We start from the raw sequence: 27,140 nt of genomic DNA, 5'->3' as shown, positions 1-27,140 counted from the left end.
GATGCAACGTGGTGCTTCTTTCCATAAATAAAATGACAGATTCTGCTGTTAAAAGGATCAGCTGATGCAACACACTTTATTATTTCAAAAGAATAATAACTTCATAAGAATAAATAATGTCTCTCCAAGAAGTTACTGCTGCCTCTTTAGATGCATGTGAATGTGCTCCCTCCCCCTCTCACTCCAAAACTGGGTTAGCTGATATTTTGCCCTCATGTGCCAACAATGGGATAATAAGATAGATTAAGCCAAGGCAGTCACAATTAATTCCTAAACAGTTTTAATTTAATTTTCCTTTTTAAATAAACCCAATTTACCTCTGTGGAGGTGTGACACATCTGATTACATACAGAGACGCTGGGAGCAGCCATGCTTGGAGAGGGAAAGGGAGGGAAGAGAGACAGGAGTGAGCTCTGTGCACGATGCGATAAGAGATCAAAGCTAACAGAGCTCCTCAATATTTCTATTAGCAATAATTCAAAAGAACCTGAATTTCAAATGTCCCTCTGTAACTGCTTTAATTGCAGAGATATTAACTCTGAATCCTGGTAGAGGAAAAGAGTCAGGGGTCAGTCCTCTAAGCAGCAGAAATTATGGAAATTAGAAGGGCTAGTTAAGGTAAATAATCCTCGTAGCCTCCTGCTTTGTCCTGGCTTCAGAGTACTTGGTTTTCAGCTCACGGAGAGTAGCTGAGCTGTGGATGGTGGCATGTGTTGGGCCTTTTGCAGGTATCAGAGGCAGATTTTAAAATGTATTTTAAACTCTTCCGTGAGCCTTCCGTTTTGCCTTCCTTTCGTGACCTGCTATAGTAGCTCCAAGAACAAACTTTCAAAGCTTTTTAAAATTTTCCTCTCCCTTGTTAATGTAGGCTTGGTTGAGCATGTGCGTGTGTTGCCCCTGTGGAGTCCATTGCTTTGCAGTGATTTCTAATTCTTTAAAAGCTTATGGGCCACCTTCCCAAAGCACAGTCTGTTTAAATCTTTTCACGTGACTGGAATTAAATATTTCAGAAAACTGGGAGATTTAGCAGCAATGGTTGCTTTTAAAGATTTTAATGTATTTGAAGACAAGACCTTTCATTGTGACTAGGTTTACCCCATGTGAGTTTTAAGCAGGTGGTAAAGCACAGCACACAGTCTGTTCCATGGCTGTTATGACACCCCAGAGTGAGGGTTAGAAGACAGGAGACTAACAGTCACGAGTGGCTTTAACTGTCCAAGACATAGCCAGCACAAGGGCCTGGCATTGTGAGAGAGTTGTTGCTGAAAGGAGAAAAAGTTTGCACAGGAAAACAATCTCGAAAGTGACACCCAGGCAAGGATATAAAATCAGAGGCCAAATGGGAAGGTTCATTTAGATCCAAAAACCAGACTTTGAAGTCCAGGGCTGTGCCTGGTTGTACATCCATAGATAAGCTGTGTCACTCTGCAGCCTGGTTGTCACCTGCACTGAATGGCTTTAACCTTCTAGGTCTCGCATATCCAAACACACTTTCCGACAAATACCCTGTAGCTCATATGAAGGGGTTTTGACAGCCTGCATGCTGGGGAGTGAGGATGGCTCACTCTGCACTACAGCTCTTCTCTGTTTCTCATGATGTCTGTCTGGGAAGGCAGAGCAGCCACAGATTTGCTCTATCACAGAGCAGAGCCTCAGGAAGCCCCTTGGTAATTTTAGGGATCTAGGGCACAGGAAATTATTTTGAAGCCATCCTCATCTAATCTCTTCCACCAGCAGGAAGGGAGAGTCCTGTCCTGTCCTCTCATAGGTACCTGATTCCCATTGAAGTCAGTGAGAATAAGGCACTTAAATACCTTGGGGAACCAGGCAGCAAGAATCTCATTGGTTAGTTGCATCTGCGTGAAACACTCAACACTAAGGTGTGCATCTCTTTGGCAAGGTCATTTCTAACACCCCGTATACCGAGTTCAAAGCCAGCTCAAGCAGCATTACTCAGCACTCAAGTCAGTCTTGTGAACACCATGCAGACAGTGTGAATGAAATCCTGATCCAAATAAAGTCTATGTGGTGGCCCATACCATAGATTTTTAAAAGTCACTATCACCAGCCTAAAGTACAGTGCTATGAAAGGTGACAGACACCAACCCAAAATACCTATAGGAGCTAATGGCTATGGTCAGACTGGGCAGTTCCATGCTCAGGGACACAATAATGATTTGCTGGCTTTGAATTTAGTTGTTTCTGAATCCAGAAGCTCCATTTTATTCTTGCATTTCTCTTGTGCTTTTTATCTCTAAGCAGAAACCAGGACCAGATCAAGTTAGGAATCAAGCTTAGGGTCTATTTAGCAAAGATCAAAAGCTATAGTTGTTTCTTACCTGTTCTCTTTCCAGTTACCCCATCAAAATTTCTAGACCATTTAGAGATGATTATACTGATCCTCAAATTTCTCCATCCAAACTCCTATGAATGCAGAGTTCAGATTGGCTGGAGAAATCTTTATCTCATTGATTTGATTTCTTCTACTCGTGCTGTTGATCTAACTTAGATCAATTTTGTTAATAATACAACTAATTTTTTCTACAGCGTTCTTCAGGTGGGCTGTGGAGGTTAAAGTGTTAATTTGCCTGGTTTCTAACACATTCCACATTTCTAGACACTAAGAAAAACCTACCTTAAATGCTTCTGTTCCAAGCACTGTGTACTTTGACTGTGTTCATTCAGTTCCATCCTTTAAATGTGCTGAAAAGCTGAAGGTTGTGAGATACTTAACGTAGGTTTTCCTTGAACCGGGGTATATGCTGCTTTTTTTTTCCCCAAAGCCCGCATGCAAGAACAATGCCAAATGTTTTATCACATTTGTGTTTTGCTTCACATTCACTATTTCTATTGATGTCTCTCTGTTCAGGGACTAGGTTATCCCACACTGTTTCTGTGCCAGTAATGTCTATCCATCGTGCTTGACTAGCATTTATCACTCTTCTCTCCTAGAGCCTTGCAGTCTTCATTTTGTACTCCATCTTATGCATTTCTTCAGCAAAGGAGAACTGGATTATCCTGAGAAACACAGGGAAGTGGAGAGAAAAGCAGGGAAATGAAAATGAAATACGGAGATGCCTACCACATCCTGCCTTCTTCTGAGCCATTTTGCAGAGCCTTGTAGAGGTAGAAAATAATCTTTTTAGTGAATTATGATGAGCTGTAATCAAATAGGATATTTACCTGGCTTAGGTACCTGAATTCACAGTCTGAACCTGAACAGAACTGAGACTCAGTTCAGAAAGTCTTCTCTGTGTCACCTTTCAGAATCTTAGCTGACTGCATTAAAGGTTTACAAATCCATTTGACAGTTGAAATTGTCCCCAGGAAGCAGACAACAGCCTTGTTCAATATTATGTTACTATGATATCCTACCCTTCTCCTTTCGTTTAGAAGGCCAGTTTTTCTCCTGGATACCTTTCTAATGCATATTTTCATAGAATCATAGAATGGTTAGAGTTGTAAGGAAGCTTAAAGATCATCTAGTTAAAACTCTTCTGCCAAAACCTCCCACTGGACCAGGTTGCTCAAAGCTCCATCCGGCCTGGCCTTGAACACTTCCTGGGATGGGGCATCCACAGCTTCTCTGGGCAGCCTGTTCCAGTGTCTCACCACCCTCACAGTAAAGAATTTCTTCCTGATATCTAATCTAAATCTACCCTCTTTCAGTTTAAAACTGTTACCCCTCATCCTATCACTACACTTCCTGATAACGAGTCCCTCTCCACTTTCTTCTCCCAAGTTGTTCTCCTCAGGGCTGCTCTCAATCCATTCTCTACCCAGTCTATATTTGTGCTTGGGATTGCCATGACCCATGTGCAGGATCTTGCATGTGGCCTTGTTGAATTTCATGAGATTTGCACAGACACACTTCTCAAGCCTGTCAAGGTCCCTCTGGATGGCATCCCTTCCCTCCAGCATGTCAACTGCACCACACAGCTTGGTGTCATCAGCAAACCTGCTGAGGATGCATTCAATCCCACTGTCTGAGTCACCAACAAAGATGTTAACAGTACTGGTCCCAGTTCCAACCCCTGAGGAACACCACTCGTCACTGGTCTCCACTTGGACATAGAGCCGTTGACTGCCACCCTTTGAGTGCGACCATCCAACCTGTTTCTTATCCACTGAGTGGTCCATCTGTCAAATCCATGTCTCTCCAATTTGGAGACAAGGATGTTGTTCGGGACAGTGTCAAATGCCTTGCACAAAGGCATTTTGTTTAACCAAAGGAAGCTTTCCTAAATTCTCCCAGTAAGGCCTCCACCATGAGAATATCCAGGCACAAAATGGCCTCTTAACTCATTAATCCAAGGTTTGGCTTTTCTTTATTCTGTGGCAAGTTTCCACAGTTGCATTCATGAGGAAATCCCAAGGTCTTGTTCTGTTGGTTTTAAGACCAGTTGTAATATTTATGGCTCCAATCAAGAGCATATGGTATTTAGTTGAAAGACAAATAAATGTGAAGTACATACACAGCATTTGCATCCAGAGTTCTGAATAGGAAACAGGAAACTTTAAGGTAATTAATTGTAGGGTCCCATGCACCCTACACTTTACCAGGCTTGACTTTCTGCTCCTTTAATGAATTTGTTTGAAAGTTTAGAGAAACACAACTTGTGTTTGCCTCATGCCACATAATGGGTAGTAGTCTTTAGTCACCACTTCTCACAAGGAGAGCAAAGGGCACAGTTTTTTACTGAGTATATGAGTTTACCACTAGCAAGACCATCATGAATCTTAGGGTGAGACGCTGACCTCCCGTGAAGTTAACCAAGCTGGTGATTGGATGCTCCTAATTATAATAATTATTTCCCTATTAGGCATTGGGACCCTGCTGCCTTCAGCACTACACAGTAAGGCACCAAGGTGACCCTTGTCTCAAAGAGCTGTCTAAGGTGTGAAACAAATGACTGCAACACACACAATAGGGAGCACAAGATCAAATCCAGGCTGTTGTGACTGCGTGACCAGACATAAGCACAGGACCTCCACTCAGTTTGCTGGTATTGTCCAGTGCTGCACAGTAGCATCTGTCCACAGCTACTGAAAATCTAATAAGTATTTGGAGATGGAGTCTCACCATACCCCAGCACTGCTCAACTCATTTATTATTACTTATGTACGTGGAGCTCCTGAGGAACACCAGAGAGAAACTGAGACAAGGTGCCGCACATTGCAATATGCTCGGTCGCCTTCTTTCCCAATCTCCATGTATTTTTGCTCCTCAGCCGCTACCACATAAGATTTGCCACTCACGCTGCAGTGCTGCTTCCATTTCATGTTGCTACAACAGACCTAAGATGGGATGTAGCAGTTGACTAATTTTCTACAGCCAACACCCTTAAAGGTTGGGAAAGTCCCATGGAAGGAGCAAGAAGTTTGTAGGTATGACAATTCTAGTATAGGTATAAGAGCAAGATAAATACCCCTTTGAGGGTAAAAAGGAAAACTATTCACTTAAACGGATGATCCTTAATGAGTATAAACCTAAATAAGCAAAGCACCAGCCGCTCTTTTTTTGCCGCTTCTAAACATAATGTTTTTTGCTCCCTCTGGTGGCTCTGAAATAAGTGGCTCTGAAAAAAAAAGAAAAAAAAAGAAGAAAAACTAGAAGCACGTATCTGATAACAAAGACATGAGAGAGAATGAATATGGCTATTGACAGTGTGCATCAGCCCTATAAATCTAACCACTTCTCACTTCAAGGCAAAATTAGTGAAAAAAGAAGATGAAGTTTACTCCCAGTTCACACAGAAAATATTGTTGCGTGTCATGAAAACAGACCTAAGAATCTCAAGCAAACAAACACTACAGCTAAAATAATGTCTTAGTTTGGGGATTTAATCTGTTCAGATCTCACCATGGCCATTTCTTCACTGAGCAGTTGTATCCCTGGTAAAAAATGAAGAGTTAGCTAATTACATTCACAGGTGATACAAAATCAGGAGGTGTTGCAAATCCCAAGGAGAACAGAGAAGTAATGTAGATTGCATTTAATTCCATGTAGCTTCTTGTACTTGCCCCGTAACTGTCAAAGCTGAGAAAGAAATAGAGTTTGAAAATAAAACAAAATTAGATTCAGCCTGGGAAAATGCACACAGGGGAAAACTCATCTGAAACTAAATTTTTTTGAAGGAAAGGGAAATACTTGAAGAGCTGACTAGTGAGAGATGGATGGTGAGAATGAATAAATGAGTTACGAGTCTGCAGTGCAATGTGCTGAAGGGAAAGCCAATGTGATTACAAGTTTCTTCCACCTGAGGTTATGCAGTCATGCAGGAAAGATTAAAAGATCTAATTTGGCCAAAATCAATCTGTTGGTTTTGATGGGGTTCATTTTGGCCCAGATGTGTGCCCCAGCATACAGAGTTTGGTTAAACTATGGGGTTAAACTTTGTCATCCACCAAACATGGCCAACTTTCATGATCCTTTGCCTCACATAACTCAAAGCTTCATGTGGTGACAATCAGCAGCGCATGTTCCTTGTACCTAACAGAGCATGTAGGATGGGGAAGCACTGAGAATGGACCACAGTCAGCTGGTGATAGGGTTTTCCCAGGGATGCTGTTGTGACACTGCAAGAGGCAAGATGAATGTGTACCAGACTCCCAGATCCAGAATGAAAGGTAAACTTGAAGTCCATAAAAGGTGCAGGTTGTCTACCCATGGCTAGCATACCTCTAAGCAAAAAAAAAAAAACCAAAAAAAAAACCAAACCATCAAAAAGAGAGGGAGAACTGGATCCAAAGGGTGTATGACTAAAGAAAAGACAGGTAGGTGAGCAGGGGATTTGAAGGACAATTCACATGTTAAAAATGTCTTAGTAGTGAACTCCAATAGACTGTTGAATAATCCCAAGGGAAGCAACAGAAATAGTTCAGATATATAAAACTCGCCAGGTCAAAGTAGTAACGAACAGAAAATAAAGGACAATCCTGCAACGGCTGCAGAGAGAAGACAAAACAAGCTGATACCATCTCTAACTCACATTATTCTATATCAAAACATCACTGAGCTCTCAGGAAGAGGAGTGGGGCCAAATTTAGCCCCGGTAAAAGCAGATTAATCTGTTTAAAAGACAGGAGATGTTATATCATGGTGATATACACTGAACAAACATTATCACCCAGTAATTCCTGAATCATACACACACATTTTAGTTGCTTTTGAGTATTGGCAGAGAAATTCAGAATGCAAGATGCCCCTCAGTTGGTGGAAAATGTGTTATATCTCTTGATAAGCTAATTCAGCGGTTAATTATCCTGATTCTTTAAAACATGCACTTTGCTTCCAGTTTGATTTTTTTTTTCCCCTGTCTTCTAATGATTGGGCTTCGTCATGCCTTTGCTAAAGAGCCTTCAAACACTTTCCTCCCTGCACAGACAATGCAGCCTGCAAGCTAATCTCCGTGAAGTCAAATTAAGGCATTCAATCCCCAAGAGAGACGTGATTTAAAACTCATCCCTCCTGTTGTTTTCTCCTATAGGCTAATTTAAGTTGTTCCCTTCTCAGCATGCTGGCTCTAGTGAATTCTGTTCCTTAGCACCCAACCCTCCACAGTGTCATTAAATCAGGAATGAAGGGTTTGAAAGTCAGGCACTACAATGTTCAGTGTTGCAGCAGAAATACTCTTGTGGATCTGTGCCCCAGGCTTTGCAACTCCAAACAGCACAAACCCTAACTATACATATGGATTCTGCTATATGGAGTTTAGCATTCCACACCATTATTTCAGGAGTGCCGTATTATCTCTGCTGGTCCTTCCCTCTAGATCTGAGACCTTGCCCTACACAACATCCCATCACAAGTTATATAGAAGGTATTTAATTCCACTATTAACAGCTGTTCTAATAGATTACTAGATTGTGACCCATAGACAGGAGCTAATGGGTTATGCAGAGAAGAGGGTGGAGTAAACTCTGACATGTTATGAATGAATGCAGTAGTATCACATTCATAGAAATTCGGTTTTAAATCAGTGACAGGTTGGGTTTCTGCACATTTTGTGGATCCCAGTAAAGAACTGCTGTTTTGGGAATCACCACAATGTGTAGTAAGCCACCAAAAATTGACAGGGCCTGCCATGGATCTGCCAGATGGGGCAAGAGTGGGTCATTAACTGAAGTAATAGCCTATTCAAGTGGAAATACCTTGAGAGAATTATTTGACTGAACACTGCTAGGAGGACTAGTTCCTTCATGGCTCTGCAGGGGTATGAGGCAGACAGCTGGAAAACCTCAGAAGTAAAATTAAAGAACCAGGAATTCGTGGTGGGATATACAAAGTCAAGTGAATCATGGGCAGGCCAGTAAGCTTTGGGTTAGAGAGAGAAAGGAGAAATGCCGGATTTTATAGATGAGGTCTTGATTGACTGCGGGACTAACCAAGCTCAAAAGAAGCTAGTCTGGATGCAGTTCAGAGGCGCCACAGTCAGGAGACTTAGCCAACTGGTCAGATTGATAGACAGCTCCAGGGAGTGATTCACCCCAGCTAAGATCTGATTCACCCTCTGGAAGTGCCAAGCCTTTGATTTAGATCTTCAGTAAGACTGACTCACTCCCTGAAGGTGCCTTTCTCCAAAGGCTATAGAGGACTCACAACACAATGGGGGCTAAAAGCCAACTGGAAGAACTGGGTCTGGCCACAGCTGCTTTTCATTGCAACCTGCCCCAAAGAGCTGAGCCTTAAGTCAAGTCACCTGCATGACTTGGGAGAGGGTGTGTGCAGGTGCTGAGCGAGAGAATGTGGTGCTTTCCTATGAGACAAAGCTCTGGCAAGGCAAGGTCCAGAGAAGGTGGACCCCAACAGAGGGAAGCATGTGACACCAGGTTGCTGGTACCCAAAAACATCAGCCTGCTGAGAGTCCCCCTAGGAGCACATTACAAGGAATGCATGAATGCCAAAATCTCCATGTATATTTGACAATTTAAAGCTATTACTAAGCATGTATATTTTGGCTGGCTCTGAGGAATCAACCTGGAATAGGTCATACCTTGATAAGTCCAAAAACAATTATCAGTATTTATTCTTTATATAAGGAAGAACTATTTCATTGTTTTTAACTATGTAAGAGATCAGCATTTTTTCCCTATACATATCTTCCTCTCTCCACGCTATATTTTCTTGAAAGCTATCACTTTAAATATATACTGCAAGATGCCAAAACTGGATATTCCTACTTTGTCCTGCCCTTACTATAGTGATTGTTATCTATTTCTTACTGCTGTTGTGAAACTTGTCTTGTTATTGCTCATGAGGTGCCACAAGACTCTTGGATGGACAACACAATGACCTTGTAAAAAATATTGTTTTGATGATGTATAAACTATACAGATGACAGTCAACTCCAGGGATTAAATGCTGCCTTTTACCTGCTCTGTGAAGAGGGTTACCACACAAAAACTATTTCCTAATTATTTCTGCAGATAAAACTCATTATGACTTTCTCAATTCTTAATCAATACCTTAAAGGCCTTCTGTTTTATAGAACAGTTCATCAATATTTTATTTATTTTAATAATTTATCCTTTATTACAGAACCAGATGGAGCCTGCGGCACACTTGTCCTCAAGAAACCAGTGCAAGGAGGAGAAGGTGCCCAGAATCCACATCACCTGGGACTGAAGACTCACATTTTCCTCTATCCTGTCCATATGTCTGCTATGTCTTGGGTTCAGTCACAGGGACTAACCATACCCAGTGGCCCTGCAGCCACACTGTAACCATGGAATGACAGGGTTGAGGAGGTAAGGTTGTTCTGCTCCCCTTAATACTGATTCCTCACTGTGGGAGATGCTATCTGTCCCTGCTGAAGCTCTCAGGAGACCTTAAAATCATTTGCTGGGAGATTTCCCTGGGTACTCACTGGACTTGGGGGAAAGGAATTAAATAGTATAGTGAAAAGGCCCATACATTCTTTCATCTGGAACTTGGAAGCAGAGTTGTGAGTGACAGTCGTCTCAGATGAGAGGTCTTTTGTGTATGGCTATGCAAAAATGCCCCTTGCCCTCTTTATGCATGTATTTGTAAATATATACGATTCCAATCAAGAAAAGCTATTTTTTACCTGAGATGTAGGTCTGAACTGAGGAGCTGGTGAAACTGGTAAAGAAACTACTAAGTTGCTTTTACTGAGAAACCGCCAGGGTGCAATGGAGATATGATTTCATGTCATCAGATCCAGGTGATATGTGGTGGTATTTCCCAGGTGTCTAGCCAGGACAAAGGTCACTTTACCAATGCCAGTAGATGGAATATGGTTGCAGATAGTAGCTTGAGGAAAAGATTTTTCAGGATTTGGAACAGGCATGAATCACCTTTGTTAACATTTTTTGTACTGTTCTGGGAAAAATTGACAGCACTTTTGGATTTATGGTTTTTACTAGAAACTCAGCTAGCAGTGGTGTCTAGGAGCGCTTTCTTTCACTCTGGCTAAGAAATGTGATCTTTCCCTCTGGAAGCAGTCTTCGCCTTGGCAGTGTGTTCTCCCTTTCTTTCTAGACCATCAGGTGACGTAGGACATGCTGGGCAGCCTGCTGCATTGCTTCAGCCACCGGGCATGCATTACGCCATTCTCCCGTACATGCGCATTTCTGAGGCTTAACACTCAGTGGTCTTGTTTCATAGTTGTTAGCTTCCTTTTCACTTCCAGTTGCAGTTCAGGTCTTTGAGTTTGTTTTGGCTACTTGAGTGACCGTCTTTCATCACTATGGTAGGTGGTGTTAGCTGAGTTACTTAGTACCTATTTTTCAGTACAGATTGGGTTGGTGGTGGAATGTTATCAGCAAAAAACTTCTAATTATACGGTTCTTTTACCAAGTTTGACTTCACAGAGCCTGCATTGGCCTTGAATATAGATGACACAGCTTGTCTGTCTTCTTCCTATCCTGGAAGTCCATGCTGATGGGAGAGGATTGTTTGACATACACTTTTGCCATTGATGAAAAGTAAACTACTGTGTAAAGGGAATAGAAATAAATGCTGCTGTTAATTGATACAATAATCTAGGACAACAAGATGATGAGAATGGGTACTGATTTCAGATTTGTTGACACCTGGAAAAGGTTTTCCTTTGGGTGGAGAGTAAGACAAAGAAAAGGGATCCAGATCCCTCAGGATCTGGACATGTGTGCAGAGAGGGAGTTGAGCAGGAGAAAAGGTAAAGGGAGATAAGTATGTAAAGGAAACCAGGATAGCAAAGAAAGACAATAGAAGAGTGACAGGAGGGAATAAAGACGATTCTCCATGTAAGAAAAAATGAAAGGTAGAAAACCACTGAAGACAGAAGAGGAGGAAAGGATTAAAGATAAATAGAGCAGCAAAAGAGAGTTGGAAATAAAAAGTGCAGAAGAAAACAAAAAAAAAAAACTAGACAGGTTGCTAGAGGTAAGATGTTGAGAGAAATATGTTCAAACAGTTTTATATCACAGGGAAGTCAGATTAAATACAAAGACAGTAGGGTAAGGAAGAAATAGTACAGTATATAATGGGAACTGACATAAAGAAGGAAAAAAAAGTAAGGGGAAGGAAAAGAAAGACCCAAAGCAACTGAGGCAGAATAAGCACATCACTTTTGATTGTTTCGCAATACGGAACAACTAATGTCGGTTCCTTGTAAAACAGGCAAATAGGCAGACAAAAGGGTAAGGTTGGACAGACTGTTTGCTTCCCTCCCAGGCTCAGATTCATCCTGCTGGTAGTTAGATGTCTGACTGTGCTCCCTAAAGCCTGGAATATCATTGCTTTAAAATCACTCTGTAATCAATGTCTAGCAAGAGGTTACCTCCAGGAGGGAATTCAGACTATCCATCTCCTGCTATTGACTGGACGGAGTCCAGGGTGATGAGAAGCCAGGTCTCAGTCATGTGCCTACCTCTCAAGCAATTTTACTTACTACCAGACAAGCCTTAACTTCCATGTCCCTCAGGTTATTTATGCACAGAGCCCTAATCTGCACATTCACAGCAATTTCTCATCCTCAGAGTGTAGGCTGCTGCAGAGCCCGTTGGCAGGGCACAATGGAGCTGCTCATGCTGCTGCTGCCCCTGTTGAACCTTTTATGTTAAGAAAAATAAGATTTCAGTAGGTGTATCTGCTGATACCTCTCAGTCCCAACCTAAGACATTCCCCAGTTTAGACCAATTTAAGGCTTCTCTAGAGCAGAGAAGGCCACGTATACCCAACTCTGCTGTGGCAGGAGGGTTGCAATTAGGACTAGGAGAAAGAAAGTGAGCCCCCCTGTGCTTTCTGAACTTGTTCAGGATTTAAGCAGTTCCCAGCAGTGAAAAAATATAGCTGCCACCAATCCCACTAAGTCCGGGTATTGGACATATTACACATGCTTCCCCTTCAACAGCTACATCCCTTTCAACAAATCGCTTCATTACGTTATTTGGCTTAGTGGAGCAGCAGAGTTATTCTTTCACTTGTCCTTTCCCTATCTGCTGCCTGAGCCTCCTAGCATTTTAAGTCACAACACATGAGACCAGTCAGATACTGACATGGTTTGACAAGCTTTGCTTCTGTGGCGTCTCCTTTGTTTAAAACCCTGTCGATTACGTTTTCTTCTAAAACACAGGATGATTTCTAACTTCACGCCCACAGAATGATTCATTTGACTTTTGAATCGTCTGAAAGCTTATGAAGATCCCTTCCCAGCATCCCCTCAAAAGGAGGAGGGTAAAGAGGGGGTGAACATCTTTATTTCTTTTGCTTCCAGAAGTTAAGGACATACTCAAACTTGATAAAGGCTCTCCTTGTGCTTAGTGGAGAGTTTATTAAGATGAAGTAATTGAAGTCAATGTTCAATTTAGTCTTAATAATGCAGATGTCTTCCAGTTCCCTTGAGACCTGCCATACTAGAGGCAGATGATAGCAGCGGTTTTCACAGCACCAAGGGTAAATGTATGTAAATCCCTACATCATTCAGATTAGTCCAGTGCTGAGTGGAAGCCAGATGGGTTCTTCTAGGTATAATTATTACTGAAGCAAAGAAAAGATCCATGCAGGAAGAGGCTCAGTTCTTCCAACAAGAAAAGGGCCTGCTGACCTAGCCAAGATGCACAGCTAACCACCTGTTCACCCATAGGTTTACCCATTACACATAGAAAGAATTCCTTTACCTTACAGAAGAGGAAGCTCAGAGGATGGAAAAGATTCATAGCCATGGAAAGGCTTGTAAAGCAGATCTGCCTATAGAATATCTGATGTTTACAATATGTCTGGCTAGGGACAGTACACAGACAGAAAGGAAATCCCTGCCCCAAAGAACCTACAGTCTGATATTGGTACTTTCATGGGTAAATATTTTTTTAAAAATCTCTATGGTAACAGAATTTCACAGCTTTAAAGAACACAGCGAAAGTGTAGTGCCTAAATCTATTTATAGAGATGTGTAGGAAACACAGTTAAGGAAAGAGACAGTATATTAATGGGAATGGCTTGGCTATTGAATTTCTGGAATTCAGGACTGAAGTGAAAGAGCCTTGAGGGAGAAGAGGATCAGTAAAGCAATAAGGACTGAAAAGTTCAGAGGGGCATGCAAATAGCACCTTTTACTGAAGGACAGATTTCATCCATACTGAGACTCATCCATATCAAGACATTTGCACTCCAAAATTTCCTTCCCTAAGTTTACTGTTCAAAGGCTTTCTGGAATGATAACTTATTCTCCTGTTTGGTGAGTTACTCCCACAAAGTGAGGAAATAACATGCGTGTGCTCTGCTGATTTCCTATAGAGCTTTAGCACTGATGGCCATTTTCAGACTATGTGCTACAGGTATGTAACTTACACATCAGAACTACCTCAGCATCTGATTTCGAGAGAGAGATGAACGATTCAGAATTCCTATCATTACCCAGGGTTGATGAAACATGCCTTCCTAAAGACTCAAGGAATAATTTAAGCTTTTAAAAACCAATCTGAATGTGGCCCCAAGTCTCTGAGGTGCTCTGAGCTCTGAGAACTACAGCATAGTTAGGTCTCAGGATGTCAGTGACTTTATTTATAAACCTTGACAGTAATTCTTAGGAAGAGAAGAGATAAAATCTGGATTGGAAGGAATTAGATCTATTGGCCCTAGAAACAGAAAGATTTTCAGGTTTTTAATTCTCTTGACATTATGAAAAAAAAAGGGGCTTCCTGTTCCAGATGAAGATGGAATCCGTACCAATTCATTCATGTGGCTTTTTGCCCACAGTGATACTGCTCTCCTAGGATCTGACCTGACCTACAGGTTCATTTTCAAGGGGCACAGTAGCAGTAACATCATGTGAAAATCAGCTACAACCAGAAATTCCCAACCATCAAGCACAGATGTGGCAGTATCAGTCAAGTGTGGTGAACTGGTTGGTCTTCAGTGAGGTGCTGTTCACAAATAGTTCAAACAGGTCTTTGCCAGGACTACGCGACGTGACTAACAGGGAGAGGCAGAAGGGAGAACTACTGACTCTCTGGCTTTTGCATTATCTGAAAGGAGCATAAAGAAGTGAGGCCAGTATCACTGGTCTACCTGGGATCCAGTTCACTACCCACAAAGAAATGGTGAGATGCCCTGTGAACCACAACCTGTGAGCTGCTTTTGATGTACCCTTCTACTCCCCTCAGTCCTCTGTAAGCTGTAATGTGTGCCAGGACTTAACAAAATTCTGCAGTATAGCTTGAAAGATCAGTGAGGCTGGCCCATTTCTTGTGGTCTGCTTCACAGAAGAGCCTCAGACTCTATCCCTTCCTGTTCCCCTGGACATAATGCTCTTGTAGTTGGCAAAAGGAATGAAAATTAAGAGGATTTAAAACAGAAAGGTGAGCTGCACACAAGTAGACATGGCTTCAGGAGAAAAAGGGAAAAAACTAAAAGGTTATGACAAAAACATGACCAATGAGAAAGAAAATGAGTATCTGTGTGGTGGAAATGGAAGAAGCTGCTTCTGCCCAGAGCTCATCCCATACCCTCCTTGGGGTGTGGCTATGTTCAGGGTCAATTTTTTATAAAGCAGCACTCTGGCCCTGTAGCTGTGAGAGAGCTGTTTAAGAGCCTTTGTGGGGGCCTGCCATGGCCCATCGCCATGTTCTTTGGGACCGGAAACTTACAAGGTTAGAAAAGATACTTTGCCCCTTCTCCAGTACAATGAGAAAAATGGTTGATTTAATGATGCAATGCCATCTTCCAGGCTAGGAAAAACGGCCTCTAAGTACTAGGTACGTATAGAGAAGGGTGAATTTGTCATTTGAAAAGTTTTGATGGAAAGTGCTAGTTTCACTGCAGTTGGAATGTTTACCTAAAGAATCACTGTTAGTCAAATTCTTTTAAAAGAAATACAAGTCATCAAGCTAATTTTTTTCATACAAATCATCTTTTCCAGAGAAATATGTGTTCCTTTTTTATGAAAAAGCTTTCATTTTAGCTTGCTTCTAATACATTGTTTCCAATTGATAAACTCCCTCTCCGTAGCAGAAATTCTTATTTGTCCCTAAGTACATGATGTTTTATTTTAAGGTAGTGACTGTCGTCCTGTTTCTATTACTTCAGTCCTTAAGGTTAGCCACTTCTCCCTGTAGCATTGCTTTCTTCTCCTGCGTATTGACAGTATTTATCAACTTCATATCATTGAGAAATTTCTCCTATGAAGTAGAAATTCATCACTTGGGAACAATGGAGAAAGACAAAGACCTATGTGATAAATCAGTCACAAGGTAACCATGCCTAACAAGTGTGATCCTGTGGCACGTCAGTTGCAGTATGCTCAGTAAGGAGGTGGAAATACTTCTGCCACTGTATGAAAGGTGGTGAGACTCGTCACCTTCACTATTTTGCAGTGAGCTGCTGAAGGAAGTTAAGAGAGAACAGAGGAGCTCTACCATTAAAAGATGCAGTACTGAGTCTTCTTTACAAAAAACACCAGGACTATATGAAAGAGGGCCAGAAAAACCAAAGGTATCAGATACAGAGGGGAAGAGAGAAAGAAAAGATGTTTCTACAACCTGTGAAAAAATGTATGTAGGAAGGAAACAGATGTCATGGAAAAAAAACACTGAAAAGGAAGCGATAAGTGGAAAGAGAATGGTTTAGGATTGTATCTATTTTAAAATTTTGCCACAAGAAAGAGGTGTTTGAGAGTAGCAGGGAAGAGGCAAAATGCTGCCATGGGAGTGAAACACCTGGGGTGAGCTGGGCCTGCCAGGCGGGCTGCTGTCTGCACCTGAGGTGAGCAGTTTATGAATAGAAAATATCTTCTTACTTTGCTAGTAGGGCACAGGGATATTTTTCATTTGCACCTTCTTTTATTTTTCACCGCTGATTCAGTTGCACTTCAACATCTCACAAAATCACTTAAGAAAATAACTACGGAAGTAGAATGTTGAAGCAGTGTGTCTTGAAATTTTGTGAATCAAACCTTCAATTATTTCTAAAAAAAATAAATCAACTTTTGTTTGGAAAATTCCTTACATTTTTTCTAAAAAGGAGACAGCTTTAACTCCCAAAGGTAACGTTGAATCCAAGATAAAACTTTCATTCTTAAAAAAAAGTTTGCAGGTATTTTTGGCACCAATGGTGAACCCATAATTTGCTGCTCACGCTGTCTCAGATCCACATGCTGTATGGATAGCAACATGTCAGTGAGCATTTGTGGGGCTGCATGTCTTCTCGGAAGCAATAGCACATTTAGCAGAGAGGTATATCAGCAGCAGACAAGCCTTCTCCTCAGTGCCAGGAATATGGTCCCTCTACATGAAAGAACAGGACAGAATTCTTAATAAGCCAGCCTCCCCATTTAGTCCCAGTTTCCTTATTTATAACCTCTTTCCATCTCAGCACTATCTCAAGAGGCTCGGGTACTTGTCTTCCTGAGATGTTTCCTTCATGCCATCCAATTTGACAGTGTAATTTTCTATACTTCCCTCACAAATATCTTCTGAGCCTGAGAAACTCAGATAAGTGAACTGAAAGACAAGGAAACAGCTTGGGTGGCATGGACAGAGGGGGTGAGAGGTTTTGAACCCTTTCCAGTTGTCGTGGCCTAACCCCACCCAGCAATTAAGCACCACACAGCCACTTGCTCACTTCCCCCCCAGCAGGATGGGGGAAAGAATCAGAAGAGTAAAAGTGAGAAAACTCATGGGTTGAGATAAAAACAGTTTAATAGGTAAAGAAAAAGCCACGTGCACAAGCAAAGCAAAACAAGGACTTCATTCACTGCTTCCCGTCAGCAGGCAGGTGTTCAGCCATCTCTGGGAACGCAGGGCTCCATCGTGCGTAAGAGTTCCTTGGGAAGACAAATGCCATAACTCCAAATGTCCCCCCCTTCCTTCTTCTTCCCCCGGCTTTATATGCCGAGCATGACGACATATGGTATGGAATATCCCTTTGGTCAGCTGGGGTCAGCTGTCCTGGGTGTGTCCCCTCTCAACTTCTTGCATGTCCCCAGCCCTTGCTGGTGTGGTGGTGTGAAGAGCAGAAAAGGCCTTGACTCTGTGTAAGCACTGTTCAGCAATAACCCAAAAATATCTGCATCATCAACACTGTTTTCAGCACAGATCCAAAACATGGCCCCATACTAGCTACTATGAAGAAAATTAACTCTATCCCAGCCAAAACCAGCACACCGGTGTTCCTCAGAAAAATTTAAGGTTGAGGGGCTGTTGGGTTTTTTGGGTGCTTTTTTTCCCCCTTGGTGCTCCCCTTTCCCTTGTGGTAGCAGATGCTTAGTCTAGTAGGCATGTAAATTACAAAGCTGTCAGGACACATTTAGGCAGGTTAAAGAGGCTCTGAGATCCAAAAGGGTTACCAATGCAGCTGTCAGGTGCATCTAGGCAGAAAGAAACTTTCTCCCAAGTCCCTGTGCTCTCACATGGCACACAGAGCGCCACCATATCCCCCCACCCAGCGTGCAGACACCTCCCTTCTGGTTGTCCTCCCACCCCAGGAGTCTGGCTGGCAGGATGAGACCACACCACATGGGACTTACCCATCCCCTCCCTGTTCCTGCTGGTGTTACCTTCACCCCAGGCCCTGGCTCCTCAAGAGGGGAGACAAAATTGCATTTTTTATCAGCCCATGGATGAATGACAAGTTCTGTGCCAAAACCAGACTGTTCCTGCAGAGGCACTGAGCCTGGGGCAGAAGATAATGAGATGAGACAGAAAGCCATGAAGAAACATGTTTGGTTTCTGTGGCTGGAAGGAATTAGGAGCAGTGGTTTACTGACCCTAGATTAGGTTGCTCCTTCTTACAACACAAGCCCTTAGCCTTTCCTTTATGGCAACAGAAATGGCCAGATCAGATTTGCAGATCTCTGGACTTGCTAAAACAAACAGAGGGGCCACAGGCAACAGCCATTATTATGTGTGTCTGGAAACCCGTGCCTACTCTCTGCCTACATCACACACAAACAAAGAAATTTTTCTGACTCTTCCTCTCCCCAGCCTCTTCTATGGACTTCCCCAAGGGTCATGTGTAGTCCAGTCCTGACAACAAAGGAAGAGATCTGTTTTCTCCTGATCCCATTCCCTGCCAAATGAGCCAATCTTCAGGAGGAGAGGGACAGCCTGAGGATACCTGAGAGCTCCAGAGAGCTTTGCAGCATCCTGTGCAGATTGTGCTAGGAAGATGTAGTTTCCAATAGATTCGTGAATTGCATCTGCCCTAGGCAGAACAGGTCACCATAGAAAGGGTGTTGACACAGTTGATGGGGACACGTGAACGCATTCCAAAATGTGAGGCAAAACCACAAGTGAACAAGAGGAGGATATGAGGGGGGAAGCTACATGGAAGTGGACAGCCATGCGTGGAGTATGAATGAATACAGAGCAGAGAAATACAACAGCTCTGCAGGAAAGGAGCCGGGAGTTACAGCAGATCAGAAACTGAACATGTATCCACAGTGTCCTGCTGTTGTGAAGAAAGCAAACATCCTGCTGAGCTGTATAAACAAAAGGATAGTTTGCCAAGCCCACAAAATAATCATTCCACTTCACTCAGAGTTGCAGTGAGCCAACCTCAAGAGTTGCCGTTATGTGTACCGCCCTTAGGTGGCAAATTCTAATAGTGCTTTTAGAAAATCTCCAGGACCATAGACTTTGTTTAGGTATGATCACCTTCACTGAATGGCAGCTTAGTAGCAGTAATTACGTTCTTAATGCCAACAGCCTCCCCACTGATGATAAATACGTTTCTGCATTATAATTCTTTACATAAGCATTAGGTATTTATTAGCCAAAAGGAGAGTTTAATACAAGGCCTCTAACAAGTTATCTTCCCTGTTCAAAAGTACCATAATCACAGAACATAATATTTTCTCTTGGTTAAAGCATATAGATGCTTTAAAAATTGAGGATATACATTTCAGTCCATATATTAATTCTTCTCTTCCTACTCCAAGTCTTTCTTGAAATGGTGATGAATATTTTTCACTTCTTCATGAGTTGTTTGGCTAGCACAGGTTTAAAGCTAGCACATCTCTCAGATGTTGCATTCAAGTATACTTCCCTAGTTATCAGAAGACTGAACTCATTACTTTTCCTAAGCCCCAGAATTGCCGAGGGTGTTGGTGACCAAGTCATCCAGCCCACATTCATTAATATCAGTTCTTTACCCCTAACTTGACGTACTGAGCACAATGAGTTCACAGTGCAGAGATCCTCACCAAAACCCTCCCTGAAGGTTTGCAGGCAGTGCATTTTGCATTTGTCTTGTATAGTATAGTGAAAGCTGATTTGAGTCGGTTCCATCCCTTTTGACACAAAAAGCCTGATAGTGATACTCATGGACATCGGACACTCCGTTTTGAAAATCAGCAAGGTTCCCTGTGACTTCTGAAGAAACTGGACGGAAGCTCCCATGCTTCTGCAGTCTCAGAAAAAGAAAAAAAAAATCCATTGTTTATCTTTGTTCCCTTCCCATAAATATTAGGTCTCACAGGTTTGCCCAACTTGCAAGCGTACTAGAGGTGCTGCTGCCTGGTTGGGCAAGCAGACCAGCCCAGTCTGTGTCTATGAGCCTCAAGGATAGATGCTGCTTTACCAGTTTTTTTACTCATTTGCCATTGAGTCTCACTCAGATCTGTGTTCTAGTTTCCCATTGCATTTTTTGAGGGAGATTGTTGTTAACCCAAGTCAGTGCAGAGGATATCCATCTTCAGCACCAGTTATAACTGATTTGTACTCATCGTTTGAGGCACGGATGAGGTGAGAAGCTAAATTTCTTCAAAGATAGATTGAATGAATTGGGTTTATTTATTGTAAAGAAGACTGAGCAAGAATGTAACAGTCTCCAGATGTATAGAAATCCACTGCAAAGAAAGGAAGTAAGTTTTGCCCATGTCCATGATGGCTACGGTGAGAAATAATGGGGAAAAACTTAAAGCAAGATAGCATCAGATTAAAAGTTAAGGAACTTGCTAGCAGTAAAGCTAGCAAAGCATTGCAATAGGTTTCCTCCTTCACTGCAAGTTTTCGTAGAATTATTCTGTTCTCCAAGAGATTCGGAGAGGGCTTTCCCACTCCTGTAACTATACTGAAAGGCTAAGAAAATTCATAGTTAAATGTCTTCCTTAACAACAGACTGAAGTTGGAAGACATGGTTGCATCTGATTTGGAAGCCTCTCTCTCCTTTGTGAAAGCTAAGTTCCTCATCGATATATTTGCTTTGAAAAATCACCTCCTAACCCCTATCAGACAACACTGAAGGCCTTAGAGCTCTCTGTGCCTTTGAAAGTTTCTTCCGTGGACAGATGGTCGCGAGGTCCTTAGCAGAACTGAGGCGCTTAACTTGCTTCAGTCTCAATTACTGTGGCCTGCAGGCCTGCAGTCTCATCCAATGTCAAGAGACCTTCATCTCCTAAGGTTCAAATTTCTATAGGCATTTAGGTTTTCCAACACAGTTTTAGACAATCCAAATGACTGAGGCACCTACGGCTTAATTACAAAACTAATTTAGACCTAAAGTCCTAAAACTAAAGGACTTTGAAAGAATACAAGACCTTTTAGGCCCAGATCCGCCAAGATGAGAGGTATTTAATCTCCAATGAGATGCTAAATGCCAATAATATTGTGTACCTAAGTGTCTTTCAAACATAAGACTTTGTTTTCTAAATCACACATGTGCTTTTGCAAATATGTCCACTGACCTTTATTTCAGTGTCTTCAAAAAAATCCTTGGAGTGTTTTATTTTTATCACTAGGCTCTGTTAAAAACCCTGGAGCTCACAATAGCCTGTGTAGTATCTTAGAACCCAATACAAGATGTTTAGCGTTAGCTAGTGTTTTGAGTTTTTTCTTAAACTTTGTTTTTCTCCAGGTTTTATGGAATTTATCAGAATTTATGTTCTCCTACTTGTAAATAAACACCCTGCTGCCATGGCAGTAGATGGTCTATAAATCAGGGGAATAAATAAATAGAACAGGCCTGATTCATCAGGATGAAGGCAGCATATGAAGCTCCTGTGTGTTTCATGTTGTTTTAGCATATCTTTTGGGAGCATCACTTGAAGCAGCTGACTTTGCCCTACACAGTGAGTATAAAGAGTTACAGCTGTATTTATCCTTTTTATTTATTTTTTTAAAATGTTCCAGTCTTCTCATAGCTTTGGAACATCCTGTTGGGATTGCTTGGAAGCATTAAAATTTAGAGCGGCCTCTAAGTATCAGCGAGGACATTCTGTTGTCAATTGCTTCTCCAGCTTAGGGAGTATCAGTCACCAAGAGCACAGGTGCAGGAGCAGAAGAGCAAAGGACCTCATAAGCCTCATGGTGCAGAGTCGCTTCCAGCATGGGGTGTCCAGTGGCCTCTCCGTGAATGATGATGTAAATTACCATAGTCTCAATTTCAAAAAGGTTATGATGATCTTTACACATTGCATAACTATTTTCCCATTCAATCCTCTGCATTCTGTCGAATTGAGGCTTTCTGCTACCTCCCAGCAGCTATTTGTTCCCATCTGCTTCCTTGAACTTTAGCATCCCTTCCAAATCTGGGAGACCATCAGTGTGATTGCTCAGATACTTATGCTTGCACTAAAGCAGATGTGAAGGAAAAAGCCTTCACAAAAACCTTTGTAGTGTTGTTGTTGTTGGGTTTTGTTTGGTTGTGGATTTTTTTTGTTTTGTTTTGTTTTGTTTTGTTTTGTTTTGTTTTGTTTTGTTTTGTTTTTAACAGATCTGATTGTCAACTCTTGTGGAGGGCAGATCACATAACTTGAGCATGGAAAGTGATTTACAGTTTCCATCTACTCATTACTGAGAAATGCTGACCTGCAAATTTTGCAGGCGTTCCCACAACCTCTGAAGAACTACTCCAGCAGGATATAAATACAGCCGTTCTCTCTGCTGTCTGCAGTATTGAAGTAGCTTTTCAGCTTATCAGCAAGGAAAGCAATGTACACTTTGGGGCACTGGGAGACCAGACATCTCATATCTTCAGAATTGTACACACTTGTATGAAAATTACCTAGACCAGGACTACAGTTTAAGGCTTGTTTCCTAGTTGCACTTCCCCTACATAATCCAAGGATTTAAATGGGATTTTGCTGAGCCTGTGCTGACTCTGGGGTAGAGGAACTTTCTATGTGAATCACCTATTGCTGCTAGCAGTGATTTTGTCCTCTAGATGCTGAAATTTACCAATACTGTCTCAGGTAATGTGTCAGATTCATAATGTGCTGGTGTTGCATCCTTATGGTGAGTCTTGAAATTATAACAACATGCCTGAGCTAACCAGAGGAACAAAACTCCCTTCAGCAGTAGCAGAGTTAAAGCAAAAAGGGCGGCATGGTAACTGTCTCTGCTCTTTCAGTGACACTGGGTTTTTTCTGCTTATATTACCATTTCTGATAAACACCTTTGCACTTTTCCCTGCACGGCACCTTCAGCTTTCAATAGGCTCCCATTAAAATCCATAGTTACCTTTACATCGTTTTCCTCTGAAATCACATTGAGGCCATCAGCGCTTGTGACACCCTCAAAATCCTTGACTCTGGCACAGCAGCTGCTGTGTGTGCTCCAGCCGCTGCTACTGAGCTCTTCATCGCTGTCTCACAACCCAGCACACTCGGGGTAAGAACCGTGGTTTTCTTTTGTGTTTATACAACACTCAGCACAGCGGAGTCCTAGTTCAGAATTAGGTAGGATGAGTAGATCCTCCCACATTGTAAAAAACAAACAATAATGACACTGAAAAGAAGGAAAATGCACAGCAGAAATAGCTGCATTGCCAATTGATGCAAGTCAGAAGGATGGTATTAAATTTAACCTCCTACAACATTCTAGAGTTAATTTGGAGTCCGTGGGATTTTTAAGAAGAAACACAGCCTACTTTTCTGACTAATTAGACAAAAAGAATTCTTGCTAAAATGTACTAAACATGCATAAAGAACACAAAAAAAAAAGGATTAAAATTTCCCCAAATTAAAAGCTTGAATAAGCTTGCTTTTTTTTTTGGGGGGGGGGCGGGGAGGGGGGATAGAGAATCTCTGCTCTTCCTGAATTTGCATAAAACCTTTTAATTAGGGTTTTTAATTAAAGCCCCAAGGTAACTCCAAACATTTTCTTTGGGAGAATGGAAGAAGAAGTTAAATGCTGAATTCTGGCACTATGACCATCTCTACTGAAATTAACCCCGTTTTTTATGACAGAGACAGCACACACACATATGTAGTTGAGCACAAGGAAATCTGAAAGAGCTGAGAAAGGCTAGAACTGCCAGCTCTGAGGGCTCTTCAGGGATATACCCTGCACTGGACACCACGGCAGCCCCTTCACTCATCCTTTGTGTCCTGGCAGGCTTTTCCAGATGCAAGGAGGAACAGTCGGGTTTGCCCTGGGTCATTTTTTCTGTTGTCTCTCTCTTTCCCCAATACAGGTCTGTGAAAGAGAGCTTCATCTGGGAAGTCCTTGATCTGGCTTTTTGGGAGCCACCCTAACTAAAACTGCTGAGTGAAATTGATGTGGGAAGGACCTCCTCCATGCTTGTGTGAGGTCCCTGTGCAAGCATCAGGCACTGGTGGGCATGAGGGGGATCCCAGCAGGATGCTGGTGAGACAAGACCGTACTTGCCAAAGGGGAGCTCCAAGCTTTGGCCTCTGCCTGAATGAGGTTTAGCAGAGAGGTGGGGAAAATTATATGGTAAAGATGCCACATGGGCTTCTACTGTAGGGCATGGGACTGATCTAATGACTCCTTCACAGGCTGTTATTTATTGTTCCTATATATAGGCTGTTTTCATGCTTTTCAGGCTTATACTGTCTTTTGTTTTTCTCACCTGAGCTTTGTGTAGAAACTTACTGAAGCAGAAACTGAAACCCCTATTGCTCTTGGCTTCCACCACAGAGTTATTCTTTCCCAGCGAATATTTAAATATATTTCCTTATAAAGGAAGAAGATTCCGAAGAGGCTATGAGGGATTGTAACTCTTGAATACCCTGTAGCCTAGAGGTAAGGGCTGGGCTAAACGTCATGATCTGAGGAAGGGATGGAAAGCGTCCCTGAAATGAATTTCCTTTAGTAATGTCCTTTTCACTGAAGCATGGCAGTGAATCTCCCTCCACGAATCCTGTTAGAACTATTCCATTTTGTAAGAAATTATGTCAATAAATAGAGATGCAGAGCACAAGTTCAGACCCACTGGAAGGAAGACAGTCTAGTCTAACAGCTGAAAGAGCATAAACTCACATGTCTAGCGTGGTAGGAAATCAAACCCATATCACCGAAGCTTGGAGTTACAGGCAGGATGTACAATGGCCATGGGTAGCACTCCTGCTGAACCTTCAAGAGAAGTACATGCTCTCGTAAGAGGTAGCTATTAAATTCCCCGCGTTTGAGGGCACAGAACCCTGACACCCACTAGGTGAGGTCCTGAGATCTCTGCTACAAGAAACAGGGTAAATAAGCACGCTCTAAACTCTGTTTTCTGTGGCTGGACTTTTCTGCCACCCAAGATAGTTTCCTTAGTAATGGTCACTCTGATATCTCTACCCAACACCACCAGTATCAGCAGTGTAAATATACCTTCTGCAGCAATGTGCTTGCAGAACCACATACTATACAAATGAAAAATTCATCTTGCTTGAAGTATGGGTCTGTAACGTCGTATCTGTGTTCTTACAATGGCCCAAATTTCTCCCTTCTCACACAGAGGCAGACATGAGAATCATGTTTATGGTTCCCTAAAGTCCCTGCAACAGGATAGCCAGATGCGCCCAGCACCATTCCCAGGCTGAGTGCTCAGCTTCTTGGCTGTCCCCAGCTCTCTCCTGTCATTTCCAAATCTGATGTTGGCTTGAAAAGCGCTTGCCCTGCACTCCACTGATTTGTCTACCCACCTACTATGAAAGGCAAGAAGAGAAAAAGAAGGATCTGAGCATACAGGAAGATAAGTTGTTCTTCAAATGAAGCTTTCACTACAGGAGGGACATCAGTAACTGCTTTCTCAGTAGATTTGTTAACAGCTAATAAGAGAGGATGGAGGAGCCAGCACTGCTGCCTTTGTGTGGTTAAAAAGGCAATAAACCTCTGATGGGGGAATGGAGCCTGGAAGCCAGGCTGTGGTTATCTAGTGCTCATAAAACCTTTGGCTTGCTAGAGAGCTGCTGACCAGGGGCGCAGCGAGAGCTGTGAGCAGCACCACTCTAGCACGGCAGCATCGTTAAAAATGCAAGTGCTGAAACCTAGATACTGTGTCTGTAAGAACATATACTGGGCTTTAAGAGCCTCAGCAGCTTCAGGGATGGGTTTCCTGGGTTAGTCCAGGGTAGGGGTTGCTGGTTTGTCTGCCAAATAATGTGGGGAAATTCCTTATAATGCTTTGCCCTGTGGTCCCAGCTGTGAGATATGCCAGTGGGTAGGCTGGATGGAGGTGGGTGAGGCAGAGACATGTCATTGGCCTGCAGAGCACTAAATTACTGCAGTATCATCATCTGACATAAATATAGAGAGATGCTCTTCTGTTACAGCAAAGGGGGAGTGTATAATGGCACCACAGGGACACCTCTGGGATACAGCCATTTGTAGTTAATCAGAATTATTCATCTGTTTGGTAAACTTTTATTTCTTTTATGACAAGAGGAAAAATTGACTAAGGATGCAGCCAGGAGGTACAGTAAACACACCAGCCTGGGAGGCCTCTGGATGCAAGCTAAGGAGCGTGCAAAGGAATCATTTAGCAAGCTTGTTTTCAGGTGGAAATGCTGAGTGCAGGAAGTCTGCTGCTGCTTTTAATGTTGAGACCAGTCAATGCATGTCTCACTATGTCCCTGAGATGGATTGTATTTTAATAGGCTTGGCTTCCATAGTGAGCAGCTTAATGCTCCACCTGACAGATGATGCTTTGCTGGAAGGCTGGCAGCTCCTGCCAGGGCAGCATCTTGCTGAGGTAGAAGTGTGGTGTCAGCAGCAGGGAAGAGTCCAGCTCAAGGTGTCCATCTCTCTGGTACACACACACACACGCACACAAATGCACACCCAGAGCTTGTCTTCTGAAAGTGTTAGCAGAAAGGAGGAGGAAAGCAGCAAAGACCTACTTAACAGGCAGAGGTGGCTGGTGCTATAGCTTTAGCCCTTCGCAGCCTAGCTGTTATAGTTGGAGTTTGAACTTTAATGAGGATCATGGTGGAAACTGGCCTCCTCTATCCACACAGGCATTTGTGGGACTGGCTGAAATCAGGACAAAGCCAAAAGCAGAAGGGATCCTAAAGTCTCCATCTGCCCTGCAGGACATCACAGCCAGTTCCCCAGCTGGGCCCGTTCTCACCTGGAGCATTTTCTCTAACCTGATGGTGGAGTTCCCTCAGCAATAATCTGCTGTATCATGCGAGGAATAATATTTTCTCATTACCACCCCAGAGGGTCTCCATTCCAAAGGGAATAAACCTCTGCTGAGAAAGGAGAAGAGACTGTTGATCCAGGATGTGGCATTCATGACCTGCAGTGTGAATCACAGGCATGTGACAGACCATTGATCTCTCCTGCCTGCTGGGCAGCACATACCCTGTTTATTTTACCTCCCCAGAACTGAACTTCTTTTCTGAAGGAGTTTGGAGGGAAATAGTATGGAAATAACAAAGAAATCCAAGAGTTTCCAAGTTAACTACCTTTTGTATTCTTATGATAGACAGATTTATGAAATACTTCTAGCCATCTAAGAAGCC

Source organism: Chroicocephalus ridibundus, chromosome 1 (genome assembly GCF_963924245.1).
Source record: "Chroicocephalus ridibundus chromosome 1, bChrRid1.1, whole genome shotgun sequence".
Lineage (NCBI taxonomy): Eukaryota > Metazoa > Chordata > Aves > Charadriiformes > Laridae > Chroicocephalus > Chroicocephalus ridibundus.
The sequence above is the reverse complement of the archived record's forward strand: the minus strand, read 5'-3'. Positions refer to the sequence as shown.